This window comes from Suricata suricatta, chromosome 1 (assembly GCF_006229205.1).
Source record: "Suricata suricatta isolate VVHF042 chromosome 1, meerkat_22Aug2017_6uvM2_HiC, whole genome shotgun sequence".
Lineage (NCBI taxonomy): Eukaryota > Metazoa > Chordata > Mammalia > Carnivora > Herpestidae > Suricata > Suricata suricatta.
The window spans coordinates 82,169,113-82,185,681 of record NC_043700.1 but is presented as its reverse complement, the minus strand read 5'-3'; the positions used below and the strand labels follow the sequence as shown (position 1 = coordinate 82,185,681).

Below are 16,569 nucleotides of genomic sequence, written 5' to 3'. Positions count from 1 at the left end.
GGAGCCTGCTTTGGATTCTGTGTCTCCCTCTCTCTGACCCTCTCCTGCTCAAACTCTGTCTCTCTCTCTCAAAAATAAATAAACATTAAAAAAAATAAAAACAAAAAAAGGCTGAGCAAGACTGGAAGACAAGACGCCATTGGCTAGAGAGAAAACATGCAGGGGGCACCACCAGAGACAGGGCAGGGTGACAAGGAGAAGTGGTGAGTCCATGGAGGAAAGTCTGGCCAGCGTCAGGGAGCTGCAGGAGGCTGAAAGTGGCTGTGTTATCTTCTCTTTGCCTCTCACTGAGGGACACCCATGGCCAAGAGTGGTTTGCCACCCAGTGATGCTCATCTTGGAATGACTCTGATCTACCCACCCCTCCACACGTACCAGCACTGCCCCATGCCTGCTTCCCACCCACCTCCAGTGGGAAACTCCCCGGATCAAGTTCAACAACACTAATTATTCATGACCCACCACCTTATCCCAAATCAGAAGAACCATGAGCAATAGAGAATGATGACAGGAGGAAGTAGAGCCTTGCTACAGTCGATATGGTACACACTTGAAATTACTGCCAAGATAGCAATGGGAACATACCAGCCCTGTTATACAATCTTTCATAAGTTTTTAGTTTTTGCTGTATGCATGTACTACTTGGCGATGAGAAACATGTTTTAGGGACACTTGGCTGGCTCAGTCAGAAGAGCGTGTGAATCTTTATCTTGGGGATGAGAGTTTGAGCCCCGTGTTGGGTGTAGATATTACTCAAAAGGAAAAAAAAAGAAGTAGAAGAAGAAACATGTTTTAAAAGAACCCAATATGATTCACCATTTGCTATTTATCAAATCTAAACTCAACATTGGCTCTTAAGACCTTCCTTCTGTCAAGTTTCCGTCAGACCAATCCAGCATGTCATTCATGCCCTGCCTTTTCCCCACACAAGCCCGTGTGTCCATGAGTGCGCCCATGTGGCCCCTTCCTTCCACTGCATTACCAGGCTGTCTGTCTAGATGTCCTCTGCCTTCCACCCTTCTCATTCCCTTAGCTATTAAGTACTGACTGGATTTCTCTTTGGCTTTTGAAAATAGCCATGTTGTTTCACAGTTACTTGATCTGCTGCTACCTGTCCTCACACAACTTGACCTGGGGATATATGCTCAGCAACAACAGTTCATTCTCACTCTACTATCAGAGCACATGACTCACCGTTATCCACTGCCTCTGATACACAATTGGAAATTAACTGCTCCTCTACCAAATATGACCACTCACTAATAAACCTAAAAGCTAAACACTCTTTCTAGAAAGGACATTTCCAGGGGCACCTGGGTGGCTCAGTTGGTTAAGCATCAAACTTCGGATCACGTCATGATCTCACAGTTCATGGTTCAAGCCCTGCTTTGGGCTCTGTGCTGACAGCTTGCTCAGAGCCTAGAGCCTGCTTCAGATTCTCTGTCCCCCTCGCTCTCTTCCCCTCCCCCACTAGTGCTCTTTCTTTCTCTCTCTCTGTCTCTCAAAAATAAATAAGTGTAAAAAAATAATATAAGAAGGGACATTTCTCAACCAGAAAGTGTTTTTAATACTTCTGGGTGGTAGTTGGAAGACTGCATTATCAGATTAACAGAGAATAGTGATACTAATAAATGACATGTGCACAGAAATTTATAGTTGACAGAGACCTCTTCACATGTGGTTTTCTTACAGAATTTCATTCAGTCCTCCAGGATGAGATTCATTATGCCCCCGTTTCAACTGAGGTGCCACAAGATTGGCATCAGGATGATTGGGACAGCCCACTCCCAGCATATTCACAGAGATAGTCCCAGAAGCCTTCCCCTTCCTTCTTGATCCCTGTATTCTGATGAGGATATCAAAAGAGGGCAGGGAGGAGAAAATTGTCTGGATAAGAATATCCATAAAGATGTCTTCAGACAAAGCTGTGCTGCTCTGAGACCTCTGAGTCCCCAGCAAAACCCCTTGCAGACCAGGTAAGGTGCTACCCAGAGCAGTGGGAAGACCTCAGGGACCACACTGAGTACATGTTCTATGCTGCTATCTCCTTACATTCTGCCCAAAGTGAGTAGCTCAGAAGAAAGCACAGTTGCAATGTGAAAACCCGGTAAAGATGTGCACTGCATTCAGCTTGCTTCCTGAGTCTGACAGCCAACAGAAGATGAAAAGGGAAAGAATTTGGCTGGAGAAGGAGTTGGAGTCCAATTCTGGCGCCCTTCTTCTTGGGTCATGGGTCTCCACAGCTGGGGAAGAGGTAGACACTTTTGGTTCTGCCATGGTCATATCCCAGCTTTTGTGGCCTGGTTGATGGGCAGCAGATGGTGCATTCCCCAGCCTTGACCCACATGTGGCTCCACATCACTGAAAAGAGATGCAACCCAATGAGACAGAACCATTCCCCATTTGAAGACCAAAGACCACAATATACCTCATCTTGAGGGGAAAGACAGATACCTATCTTCTTGCCTAGAAAGGAGGGGAAGGAAAGAGACAGGGCAGGGGGAAAGAAGTAGAAAGGGAGGAGAAGCATTGCTAGTAAAACGTCTCTGGAAATATCAAAGATAAACACAAAGCCTGGAATATATCCATCTGCTTCCTGTATTATTCTGTTTCTGGAAATCTAAGTTTGACCAAAAAGCATGTCAATGGAAAAAAATCCTTCTCTCACTTCACTGAGAGTTTCTGCATTGGTTATCCTAAGATCTATATATGAATGTGTGCCTTATTATTCACCAGCATCACTTTTGCAAATGGACACATGGGCCCGGGCTAAATATGGGATGATTATTTAGCATGATGGAGACCAGAAAACACCATTAAACTCAGCGGGGGCTGGGGGGAGGAATATTGACAGACTAAGTGTCTCTTATTTATGATACACAGTAATATAACAGGTTTAACAACAAACCTGTTAAAAATAATGGTGCCACATTCAACTTTGGGAATCTTGATTTGATTTCTTTGAAATGTAGCAGAGTTAGTCCCCATTTTTGTCATGAGGATGCCCTGATTTTTACCCTACTTTTTCCAATCATAAGCTTGCAAGATCTCTAGGTAAATATCTACTGCTGAGTCATCTGCTATAGACAGATCTCAGAATGCAACCCCTACAAAACCCAGACAAGAATTTAATCTGTTCACTCCAAGCCCAAGTCAAGCCCCATGCCATTCCTTCATTGAGCCAGTAGACTGAGAGCCCACCATGTGCCAAACATAATGCCAAGAGCTGGGCATAAAAGAGTGAAAAAGACACACAAGTCATCTGCCCTCCTTGTGCAGCTCCAGGAAATTAATTTGGAGAATTAGCTGAAAAGCTATGACAGATAGAGATTTCAAAAGAATTGTAACTCAACATCAAATTAAGTTTAGGTATTTGGGGTCTGGGTTTTTGTTTTTTTTTTTAGCTATCCATACATTTTGTACATGATACACAGTCAGCATACAGAGAGCTCAATAGTAAGGTACAAACAGGCGCAATCATAATCAGGAAATTCCAGCCCTTTTTGTTGTATGGCATTTGCTAAGCAAAGAATTGATATTAAGAATAAAGTTGAGATGCAGGTAAACCTATGGTGCTGTTTTTATGTAGATTCTATTGTTGATGCTCTCTTGTTCCTATTGCCTGGGAAACATGGAGGACTGTGAGAACATATGAGCCAGTGCAACAAAGAAATGTATTTCTGTCCACCAATCTTTTGTTCTTAAACTCCCTCTCAAATAGGCAAATACTTCTTAGAGGGAAGAAATTAGTCTCTGCTTTTTCCTGAACTCCCCTTCCAAAATGAAGGAGATTTTCTGTAAACTGGTCTCTCTAACCTGCAGATTCTGTCTCAGTGGATCAATAAGAAAATGTTTTTGACAAGTCAAATGTTCATTTTTTTAGGGGAAAAATAACATCTCTCTATCCAAGCTGCCAAGATTGTGGCTTATGTGTTCTCTGTCCCTCAAGCTATCAATCCGCATTTCACTGTAGACATTGCCCAGATGTCTTGGTCAATGCACATTAAAGGCTTAGTTTGCTGGCTTCTTAGGAAAGAGATTTAACATTAGCACATGTTAGAAGTTAAGGAACATCCTTCTCCATTGAAAGAGAAATTTTATTTCTCAGGGAGAAAAAAATACAACATGTAGTCACTAGGATGCATTATGAACCTGTTATTGCGTGTGGGATTTATGATCAAGGTCTCTCTCTCTTCTACAAGGATTCTTCAGCTAAGGGCGGAATTACAGATTTAGGTGGCCCCAAAAAAAATGGAAAAAATCTTTCACAGACCTTTGGCCCCATCTAGTGGCCATATGCTGTCAGGCCTTGCAAATGTTTTCGTCTCTGAATTTGGAGGCTCTGGCAGGGAAAGGTCCAGAGCTCCCACTCTAAACAGGCTTGGCAGAGGACAGAGTTGGCGAGCACCGGAACTGTTGTTCCTCAGAACACTGTGCTGGGTACATGGCATTTCCTCACAGATCCCCGGAGAGAGAGCTGCAGCCGGATCTCATGGCATTCTGAAAGGAGCCATTTTCAATCCCATCTGTAAAGTGATTTTGCTGTGTCTGCTTGGTCACCTGCTTAAAGCCCACTGTCTGGAACACACGGGGGGGAGGGGGGGGCAGTGAGTGTGTGTGCGTGTGTGTGTGTGTGTGTGTGTGTGTGTGTGTGTGTGTGTGTGTTGTGGGAGAGCAGCATGAAAATGCGCAAGGTTTGCGCTGAGCTCCGTGGTGCCAACTGGCACCAGGAAGGGACATATGCGAAATCACACTCCACATGGCCTCTAAATTTAGATAAGCTGTCAATATCCTGCACTAGAGGGGCCTTCTTTCTCCTTGCTCTGGTTTAAAGGCTTAGAAACAGAAGCCAAGTTTAGCCCATTTGAAAGCGCTGGCAGTTAATGGTGCTGTCCAGAAGGATGTCAAATAGCAGCTTACGCTATTGACTGAATGCAATGGAGATGCCACCAGCCTCACAGAAGCGGTGACTCGGGGTCAGTCCCCTCCCTCTCTGCAACCCTGTACCTGCCCAACAGACACAGAAGCGAAACGGGCAGAGGCGTGGAGAACTCGTCCTTATGGTTCCCTTTTCCTTCTGCCCACTCCACCCCTCAGGCGCCACTACGTGGCTGATGAATCTTAAGAGTAAATGTCAACAGAAGTTGGGCATAGATGGATACCCAGATCCTATTTTCTCCACCAAGTCTGTATTCTGGGAGGAGACAGTGGCAGAGACTAAAGGGGGCATCATCAGCACTGTAGGGTTCAGAGGCATGTGACAAAAAGCGTCAGCCCCCCATCTGCCTTCCAAAAGTCCTGAAGAGCAGACAGGCGGCTGAGGATGAACCTACAGTGATGTCCGCCATTTCCACTCCCCTCGGCCCTGGCGGACCAGGAATCCAGGAATCGACGCTCTATTTTTTTCCCTGCCCTATTTATCTTTATTGCCCTATTTTTAAAATTATTTTGAAATTATTTTTGCCTGTCAGTGGGGGATTTAAAAGTATGATATGGGTAAGACAGAAATTCACTTTTTAAATTCCCTTGTCTATTTAATTCAAGTAAAATGTGTGCCTTACCATCAAAAAGATATTAGTTACCTCATTAACCCCCATCCTGTAAGACAGAGCTATTAATAGTATCTGCCCCATTGGGTGACTGTGAGAATTAAGTGTGTTAATCCATGTACAAGACTTGGAACAGTACCTGTGCTCTCAATAAATGTCACTTACAGTTACTTAATTCCAGCACTTCAAATGAGCAGGGCCAAGGGACTTAGATAGATTATTTGCTCTTCAAAAATGCTTTTTGTAGGTTGCATAACTATGTTTTTCAGAAATGCATGTATTCTTTTCAAGACCTCAAGCTCCGTAAGGAGGAGAAAGCATTAAGAGATGTCCCGTGGGATTCTTCAACCTCCAAATTCCATCCAGACCTCAGGAGACCAGGACAATTTGAATGGGAAGATGTGTGCTCTGCTACTGCCCACGGGCACATGGGGACGCCTCCTTGATCCCACAAAACGGCCTCCGAGACCCTTCAGAGAAGAGGGACCCACCGTCAGCAGCTGTGATCTCCTGTCTTGGAATTTCTGAAAACCCTTAGGAAACATTAGAGATGTAGGCTTCAACTTTCAGGGCAGACTGGAATTTTAATTCAATGAAACTATCTGAACAGTCCACTCAGGAGAAAGATTGACATACCGCGGGTGGGGAAACTGCTTCATTATTCATCCTTACTGGGAAGACAAGTAATTTCAGCCTGACGAGACAAAAATGAGAAGAGGCAGACAGTGAGCAAGTGAGAAAATGAGACAGACAGGCAGACTGATGGGTGGAAGAACTGACGGACAGATGGACAGATACATACGTATATACATACACATGGAATGATTGGTAGGTACGCATATATGTGCATATGTTCATACATGGAATGGTCAAGAGAGAGAAAGAGACTTACGTATAGAGACATAGAGAGATCCACAGGCTACCAAGGAAAAAGGTACAATGCAATACAGCCTTTTTGTTCCTCACCCCAGAAACACAATGGCATCCTACATTCCCGCCTGCACATCATCTCTTTAAAACCTCATTGAGAAGTTCGGTCATGATCCTGTCCTTATCCCAGAGCTCTCGGGAAACCTTGCCATTAACTCTTACAATTGCTGCACCTGCTTATTCACTCCTGGGAAAATGTCAAGATCTTTTTCCTTTTGTGGAACAGAGGCTACAGTGAAGGCACTTTTCTTTTTCTGAGACTTTTTCAGATGGGGTTTTTTTTCTGCTACGATTCCAAAGATTTTCTTTTAGACCGCGATGGAAAGCACAAAGAGGCATTCAGCTCAGCCTGCAGATTGCTAGAAAACCCTTCACATCCCTCGGAAATTAGAGAGGCAGCCGCACTCATCAGCAATAGTGTATAAATTTGGAAGGAGTGATTTTATAGAATCAGACCATTTTAGAATGAGGAGAAACATTAGTCCATCCTCTTCATCTCGCAGACGAGGGGACTGAGGTACTTGGGATCTAATCTTCAACTACTCAAGGCCTCGTTTTTCTCATCTGTGAAGCAGGAGAATGATAGCACAGAGGCTAAATTAACCACAAGTTGATATTCAGGACCGTGCTGTCAAAGAGCGCGTGCCGCTTCTGGAAGCCCTGCGCCCAGGCTGCCTCCTCCAGGCTGCTGAGCAGAGGCGTATCTACCCCTCTCCAGCCCCGGAGCCCCAGGCCCCCGGCCTTCATCACCCTGGATTCACAGGAAGCAAATCCACGTAGACGTCCTGGCCAGTCCCAGGCCGCGCAGCAATTACAATTCTGAGTGTTATTTACTCGACGACCACATTAAGCACACACCTGTGGTGGAGAGTGTTTAATGCAGCTGTTTGAGAAGCAGCTTTGCCAACATTGTGCAAAAATGCATGTGAGGAAATTATCTCTTGGTCCCCCGGTGGGTATTATGTCTTTTATTGTCTCTGTATTTTGAAGTATTTTCTTTTTGAAAGATGCAGTTTTAAAAGACTGCTCCATCGAGGGCCTCGGGAAGAGGGAAGCAGGGAGAGAAGAAAACAGAAGGGAAATAATGCCAGAGTGGCCCCCACCTGCAGGGACTGAGCCAGGAGGGGCTTGGGCAGTCAGCTGCCACCCCTCCTGGAGCTGAGAACCAAGCTGAGAAGCAGGTGGAGAGAGCAGGACGTTGATGTGAGGAGTGGCAAGAAGGCAGAAGATGAAAAGGATGAGGTTTCTATAAAGCAAGATGGCCCCTCCCTGGGGGGCCAGGCTGTGTCAAGGGGTAGGCCCATCGGCTTAGTGTGGGAGGAAGAGATGCTGACATTTGGCCAGTATAGAATCCACTCAAGGACTGGCCAGTGAGGAGCAACTGGCAAAAAAAAAAAAAAAAACCCAGCAGAGAAAGTAGCCACAGAAGGGAGCAGGAGTTCCAGGAGAGTCTCCCCCAAAGGTGAAAGATAAAATCTTAAAGAGCTCTGGGTTTCAATTTAGGAAAGTCAAACTTCTCCAGAGGAGACAGGAAAAGGATCGTTATCGGGGCTAGAACCTGCAAGATCACCACAGGAGGGGGGAAGGAAGGAGGCATCTGGAACCCGTACAGGTGCCGGAAGATGGCCCACAAGGTAACATCTGCTCTATCCCAAAAAGCAATGTCCATACAAATGAGTCAAAGCTTAAAACACGAATTGGGCCTTGGGAGCAACAGCATGGGGCTTCCAGGGGGGCAGTGCACATGGCCAGTTTCTTTTCGGATTCACCCTCATTTTAGAGGAAAGAAAGCCTGAGGGCATTCCCTCCTGAGAGCTGCCCTTGTGGAGAAATGGTCTGGGGGAGGTGAGGGAGAGGGTACACAGGCTAGGGTAAATGGACACCGAGGCCACTTGTCTTCCCTCGGTGTCAGAAGCCACAGAAGTCTATTTCTAGCCCCGGAAAATGAATCCATAAGTATTTTACCTGAGCTTGCCAGCCACTGCATTGGAGGTGGGTCGTAACCCAAATAGCAAGGAGGAATGGCCTCTACCTGGCTCTGTACTTGGTGCATATGTTTGCAGGAAGGTCCTGGAAAGTGGATGTCACGAGAGAGGAACAGGCAGCCTGCACAATGCACGTGTGCAAAGCCATTCGCAAGAGCCATCTCAGGAAACTTGAGGTCAACATAAAATTAGGAAGGAGGACGGGGAAGACCCCTGGCCCCATTGGTCTGAGCAGCGTAGGGTTAGGTGTAGGGTAAGGGCAGCATCCAGCCTAATCCGCACTGGGGTAGCGAAAACTGACCAGACATAATAAGAAGGACGCCTGAGAACATCTCAGAGGACTTCCCCACATGATTTAAGAGAAGGAGCACAGAACTATGGATATGACTCACTGCCATAAGATTGTTATAAGGTGCCTAGAATCTTTGCTACTTCTGTGGCTGTTCTTTTCCCTTGTTCTGCTTCCCCATGGTGAGCAGCACTAGCGTCCTTGGACTGAATGCTCCTTGGTTCCTTGCTGTAGGAATCAGGAAAGCTGGAGAAAGGACCTCCTACTTGACAACCAGCTTGGGAGGAGGAAAGCCTTCTCTTTCTAGAGAAAGAAATTCCTACTTTACAACTTAAATTGGGAAGGAGGAAAAGTCCCCTGGAAAGGGCAGAAGGTGACAGCTCAGAAGAGGAGCATGAAGGTCAGGCTGACCCTCTGGAGTCTTCCTAGCTCAGTAAGGGGGAAGCCAGTCATGAGACAGGAGGGACTGAACTCAGCCCTGAACTGTGAGTGAGGAACTGGGAATACTAGTCTTGACTCTGTACCTCCCTCTGTTGGCAAGTCTTCTCTACCTCTCTGGGCCTTGCCTGATCAGCAAAGTTGGAGTTTGCTTCTTTACTAAGAAGTTGGCCAGAGCAATGGTGTGCTAAGGTGGCAGGTGTGGGGATGTTTTGCCCAGAGTGCAGGAAATTGGGAGTACATTATCATTAGAGAATTTTTAATACAGTAATAAAACTGGCTCAGTCATTCTGCTCTTTTATTGTTACTATTTATTTTTATTATCACCTTGCAAAGATGATTGGAAGCAATGTCTATGCTAAAATGCTCCTCTTTGCCAAGGTATTTTATTACACATGTGTGCAAACATACACATACACACACACCTGTTTGCTTTGAGGACATAGAGCCCTTAGTTGGTAGGAAGTCAGTCCATGGAAGAGCTTTCCAATACTATTCAATAATTACAGTTAGAGCTACCCTAACATCGAAACATAGTATTGCTGAAAATTCAAGGGAGTGCTGTAGTGAAGAACGGCCCCAAAGATATCCAGTCTTAATATCTGGAACCTGTAAATGTTACCTTACTTGGCAAAACCTTTGCAGGTGATTGAGTTAAGGATCTTGAGGTGGAAGAATTATCTTGGATTATTTAATGGGCTCTATATGCAATCATAAATATCCTCATTAAAAAAAAGAGGCAAAGGGATATTTGACATGGGCAGAAAAGAAGGCAATGTCGCTGCCTTGAACAGCCATCAGAATCTAGAAATAAGTAGAGCATATGGCTGGCTCAGTTGGTTAAGTATCCGACTCTTGATTTCGGCTCAGGTCGTGATCTCACAGTTCATGAGTTCAAGCCCTATGTCAGGCTCTGCACTGACAGCATGGAGCCTACTTGGGATTCAATCTCTTCTTCTCTCTGCCCCTCCCCTGCTCACTATTTCTCTCCCTCTCTCAAAATAAACAAAGAAAACTTTTAAAAATTAAAAAAAATATAGAATATAGAAGTAAGTAACAAATTCCCCCCACCTAAGCATCCAGACGAAACATAGCCCTGCAGACACCTTGAATTCAGCCCAGGGAAACTGATCTCAGATGTCCAGCCTCCCAGAATAGTGAGAGAATAAATTTGTTAGAGTAGCAATAGGAGCCCAAATCAGGCAATGAGGGGGAAAGTAACTGCAATGAATGGAGAACATCTTCAAAGGGGAATTTTGGTCCCTATAGAAAGGACTTTCCAAGATCCTATGGCTCACTTCCATCTGTACCTTCTCCCTGGGACCCAAAATCCCAGATCATCAGAAGGTAGAAGGATATACCACAAGTGAAGCCTTAGAAACACAAAGTTGGAAAAACAGCTCTGATGGCTCCAACACCCCCCCCCCACCCAGTTAACCTCTGGAAAACTCTACCTCAAAGAAGGTGGTGGCCACCCACCCCTGTCAACGGTGCCCTTGGGACATTGGTGTGAATGTGCCACCAGACCAGAGTTCCCAGTTCAGACACCAGGCCCGGCCAGGATGCTCAGACTCAGGTGACATCCTGGACAATTCCTGGAAAGGCTTCCTCACTTGACGTTGCCTCTCGTTCTCTGTCTGGGCTCTCCCTTTGGTAAACATTGTTTGTGTGCTGTTCAGATAGCAGATCATTTATCCATTGCATGAAGCATTTCATTAGTGACCTACTTTCACACTCCACACATTACAGAAACCCAAATCCCTGCCTGAAGTGAGAAGAGAAGAGAGCCAAGAGTCCAAAGCAACGAGTTGTGTCGGAAGCCGTGATGGGCTGAAGGAACACACCAGGCTCACCTGGGCGTGATGCCCGCGTAACAGAAGTAAACTTGAAAAGCAGTAAAATGCCATGAGAAATAAGGATTCATATTGGTTAATAAACACACTGAAAACGTGAACTGCCTCTGTAGCTTATCCCAGCTGTGCCTCAGGTCGGTGTGCTGCCAGGAAAGATCTATCGGGAATGAATGTATGTGACTCAGAACACAGCTTAAACACACTGAGCAAGAGTTGCTCACTAAAGAAATCTCCCTGCGAATTCTTTCATAACGTCAGGACCTTGTTTTTAATTTTTTTATAAAAACTTGGGATTCTTCTCATCATATTTGTTTAAGGAGAGATACAGATTTACAAGTACAAATTCAAGTGAGTTCTGCTCCACTGCCGAGGTTAATTGCCATCCTTCTTTCAAGGAAAGCTAGGATTCCAAGCCTCACTACTTTTGCAAGAGCATCAACCGCGTGGCCTAGAAGAATTCCCCAGCAATTTCCACACCTTACTACCAGGGTGAGGAACACGAGGGCCACTGAGTCGGGAAATCATTGAGGACCCCAGCATAGTAAAAGGTACCTAATTTCAGGAAGAGGTAAGTTTTTAATGAGCAAATAACAAAGGGTGATATTCATATTTTTAAACAAGAGGATGAACTCAAAATACTCTAGTTCTATTATATAATTAGGAGGAAAGAAAGAAAGATAAAGGCTGGTAGAGAAAAACAGAATAAAAAGAGAGAGAGGATCAAAATAAAATAAGAGATAAAGGAGGAAAATTAATTATAAAAAGAAAATAAAGCCTATGAGAAGAAAAGTATAGTGGGTTCCAATATGTGGACAATCTCTTATTACTGGGTCTGTGAATAATGAAGTTGGGGTACACATTGGCCCCAAATCCTCACATGCTTCCTTTATTGTATGGAGGCAAATAGCAAATACCTTGATATCACCCCCATTCCATTTGTACTAAATTGTGCTTATAATCTGAGTCTGTGCGGGCAGCTGTAACAAATTACCATAGACTGGGGTGGCTTAAACAACAGATATTTATTTCTTGTAGTTCTGAAGGCTGAGGAGATCAAGATCAAGGTGCCAACAGATTTGGTGTCTAAAGGGAGCTCTCTCCCTGGCTTGTAGGTACCTCCTTCTCCAGGTGTGCTTATAGAGAGAGCTCCTGGGTCTCTTCCTCTATTCTAAGGAGGCCAATCCGATGGGGCTCCACCTTCATAACCTCATTTAAACCTAATTTTCTCCCAAAGGCCTCACCTCCAAATAATACACATTATGGATTAGGACTTCAACATATGACCGTTGGGGAACACAATCATTTAGTCCATGATGTATCCTGAATCACAGAATCCAGGGTCCATCAGAGTTAGGCTAGGTATTCGTAAAGACCACTGACCAATGCTGGGATGGACAAGGGGTAGGAGAGCAGAAGAGAGCAGCCCTGGAAGGCTCCTTCCTACCTCAGCCTGCCCCATACAGAACTGCAAAGCGTGAGTGTTTATCCTGGATCCTTCCACCCTTCTCTCGGAAGCCTCCTTTCCTTGGATAGCATCTCTCTCCGGGGAAGTTTGGGGTCTCTGATAGCCTACCTCACCCTGCCTGCCCTGCTGGGATTTTTTTTCTCCCTAATATGTACAGAATGTTTGTGTCCTCCCAAAATTTATATGTTGAAACCCTAATCCCCAATGTGGTGATTGGAGGTGGGACCTTGAAGAGGGAATTAGGTCATGAGGGTGGGGTCCCCGTGAAAGGATCAGTGACTTTATAAAAAGAGACATCAGAGCTCGAGCTCACTCCCTCCTCCCCCCCACCTTCTTCCCTCTCTCTCTGACTCTCTCCCCTTCCCCTCTCCCTCCCCTCTCCCTGTCTTCCCCATGTAAGGAAACCAGGAAGACATTCTCACCAGAATCTGACAAGGCTGGCACCATGATCTCAGACTTCCAGCCTCCAGAACTGTAAGAAATAAATGTTTGTTGTCTGAGCCAGTCTATGATGTTTTTGTTATAGCAGCTAGAACTAAGACACTCAGCCAACTTTAAAACAAATATTTTTGTTTATCTAGTACACAAGTCCTTAAGCCACCACCACCCCCAACCCCCAACATAACAAATGCACATGCACGCACACACGCGCGCGCACACACACACACACACAGTGTTGTGCTGATAAACGGTCATCAATCTATCTCTAAAAGAAAATATGCCCTGATCTGTAAGATTTGCCACTTTGATAATGTAAATACTACCACCATGGCTCATTTCAAACAATAGACATGATGTCACCAAATGGGAGTTGGGAAGACATGCCAACCAGTACATCATCATACAGCACTTCCACCACACGGACACGGTAGACGTGGATAGCTTCAAGGCACAGATCATTGTAAAATGATTAGAAAATGATGAGTTTTTAGTACTTTGTACTAATATAATTTATTGAATTGTGGCTTATATCATTTAATTCATAATAATGGTGGCTATGATTAAGAACCAGCTCACTAATATCCAGAAAACTTAACCATCAGCTCTAGCTAGCCTAGAGAAGCTGCCACAGGACACTATTGCCCCACTTCCCATTCAGGCCTTGTTTCTGGTGTGCCAAGATGACTAATAATCGGTGACATTTCTTATATAACTCAAAGGATCAACGACAAAGGTTGAAGTTTTGGCAGGCACCTTTGCAGGTTTATGAAGGGTTTCTTGGTGCCCTATCAAAGTCTAAGTGTTTTGCAGTGGAGACTCTACCACCAGACAGATAATGGCCCCATGCTCTGCTGCTCTGTACTTCATGTCAGCTGAAATACATATCCATGAACTCAACGTGGCCCCCAAACATTGGAATAAACAGTGAAAATTCCAGTCAAGCACTTGCTTTGGCTATACAATGCCAAAAGACTGGCATAACTAAAATGTTTTCCCCTCTGAATTGCCTGCATATGTTGATGCCATGCAGAGAAGGCCATATTGCTCAGAACAGCCACGGATAGAACCTATTGGGCTCTTTCTGAGAGAGGCTCACACGGCTTTGAAATAAGGGATGGAGGCCAGCTGTCTGCTCTGCTCCGACGCCCTTGACAAGAGGGTTAGCTTCCTCACTCATCTTTCCAAGCACACAATATTTGAGGAAAGGACGGCAGAGCCAGCAAATCCTCTCATCAAAGAGGCATTGACTTTTAATTTTACAAATGTGGCTCTTTTCCATAAGGAACAGAGAGAATTCATTAGTACTGTACTCTAGAGACTCATTCCACCTGCATGTTTCTTTCTTCTGGCTATCTTATAATTATACCCCAGATTTCTGATTACAGAAACTCCCCCCCCCCTTAACCTCTGAACAGTTTTAGACTCTCTTCTTTTCCAGTCTCTCCTTCTCCAGCCTGCCTTAAGAAAGAGAGGAAACAGGAAATTGGCAAAGAAAAGTACCTTCCTTCCCAGATTGCGCTTCCTCCACAGATGGAAGGAATGGGTGAGAACACCACACTAATGCCACCGCCACCATCCCTCGGGAACAGTTCCAATGTGTGTCCTTCTTGGAGGGAGCAGAAGCCATATCAGAAGCTACCCTTACGTACGAACCAGAGTCATTGAAATCAAGTTCTCTTAACACCTGTGCCCCTATCCAGACCTGTTAATTGCCACACCTACCAGCCATGTAGATAACTTCACATGTCACAACCTGCCCACGGGGTTGTTTTAACTGTCTGCTGAGGTGCAGAGAGGAGGAAATTACACAAATCGGCAGCTTTTACTACTGGCCTCCCCTAAATCCTTCCTCGACTCCCACAGAAGCGAGGCCATGTCCAATGCTACCCTGTAAGAAAGTGTCGCTGGTCCATGTGCTCCTGCGAGCAGTTATACAGTGAGAGGGAGTGAGAACCAAGGAAGGAGGTGCTAATGCATGAAGCAGGCGGTCTCGGACAGGGCTCCTCTCCGCCTGTGGCAAATGCATAGCTGTACTCGTCAGGAGAACAACAGAACATCTGAGCAGTTGCAATGTCTCTCCCCGATTCACACACTTATCATTTCTTTTCAAAACCAAAATTTCGCTCTAGCTTTGTGTTATTAGTCTCCAGTGATGAACAATAGGTTGGAAATTCTGAGAAAATAAACTGGTGAAATTATTATTCACTCCCTGCTCCAGATTGCTCTCTGAGCTACGGAATACATGTTCTGCATTCGGTGACTAAGGCCCCGTCCCATGTGTTTTCCCAGTTCAATCAACTGTGCTAAGAACTGTCACAATAGCCCTTGACAACAAGAAAATAAAATTTAGGGTAGAATGGAAAGCCTGACTTGCATGGTAATTCTTGTTTGCACCTGTTTTCTCCCCCCCCTTACTTCCTTTTCCCCTCTCTCTGACAATGTTTGCAGCCTTTTCATCCACCTTAATGACAAAGTAAAAGAAATGGGTTATTTTTCCAGTTTGGATAATTGCTTCTGAAATGCCTTCACCATCTTGCAAATGACTGTATTTCTTTCATGTCAGACCACTGTGATCTCTGCACAACACAGGTTACTGTTTTGTTAGGGTTCTGGTCGGCTGAGAGGCTCTAGGGTTTTGTTCCGGTTTTTTGTTTTTCGGTCTTTAAGAAAAAGACAAAGCCAAAACCAAATAAGTCACCGTGATAACTTATGACAGAAAAATCAACATCTGAATCGAATGATAATCACAGGAGCCAGGCAGCAGGGGGAGGGTGGGTCTTGTGCCAAGAAAAGAAAGGCACGGAAAGTTATTTAAAACTGATCGAAACCCGCTAGGAGTCACAATCCCATCACGGCTTCCCTTTGGAAAAGCAGTTTTCAGAAGCCCCAATTAACCTTAATTGAATTCTGCCTTAGTAATATCTGGAATTTTAATTGACTGGGAAGGTGATCATAAATCTTGGTTCATAATGCGGCTTAGCCATTAGAAAATCCCCGGATGGCACACAGCCTTGTCATGCAGGGAGCTGCTATTCTGCGGGCGAGGCTGGTTTTTAGATCATAAAACAAACATTCAAACGCCCCTCACTGTCAGAGCCAGCCTGAAAACGGCTTCTGTGAAGAAGTTCAGAAGGAGAAATAATGGATTCCAATGAACCAGAGTTCACGTTTGTGCTGTAGGCTTCAATGCCTTCCTGAAACGTGACATGAAGCACCCAGCCCGTGTTAGCTTCCCCAAAAGAAATTATCCCCCAATCATTTGGGATCAGCATAGTGTCACACATGTTTTCTTTTTTAGAAAATCAGCCGTCAGTTCACTTGTTTTTTGATTAAAACTACGGAGGACAGGGAACTATCTTAGGCCTTTCAAACTGCCTGAATGTGGCTATTTAACTCAAAGATTCTCAATAAGGTGCCTCTTCAGAACCCAAAAGGCATCCAAAACAGAGAAGCCTGAGCATGTGTGTTTTGAAGGAAAAAAGAAATTTCCTTTGTAGAATCCGATTTGGAATTCCCTCCTACCCGCCCCAACACTCCCCCTCAGGTTCAAAAACCATGATTCTAGCCAAATTGAGAGGTTAGCCCAATCAGACAATCACATGGATTGATTCTTGGCTCA

The 16,569-nt window shown here is 44.9% G+C and overlaps 1 long non-coding RNA gene across 1 annotated transcript in view; it reads right to left on the bottom strand.

Moving 5' to 3' along the window:
- Positions 1-1,589: 1,589 nt before the first annotated feature.
- LOC115306833 overlaps positions 1,590-16,569 on the bottom strand; it is a 28,460-nt gene continuing 13,480 nt past the window's right edge. Inside the window, exon 5 of the long non-coding RNA XR_003915463.1 lies at positions 1,590-2,361. This is a non-coding gene — a long non-coding RNA (uncharacterized LOC115306833). The remainder of the gene's footprint in view (positions 2,362-16,569) is intronic.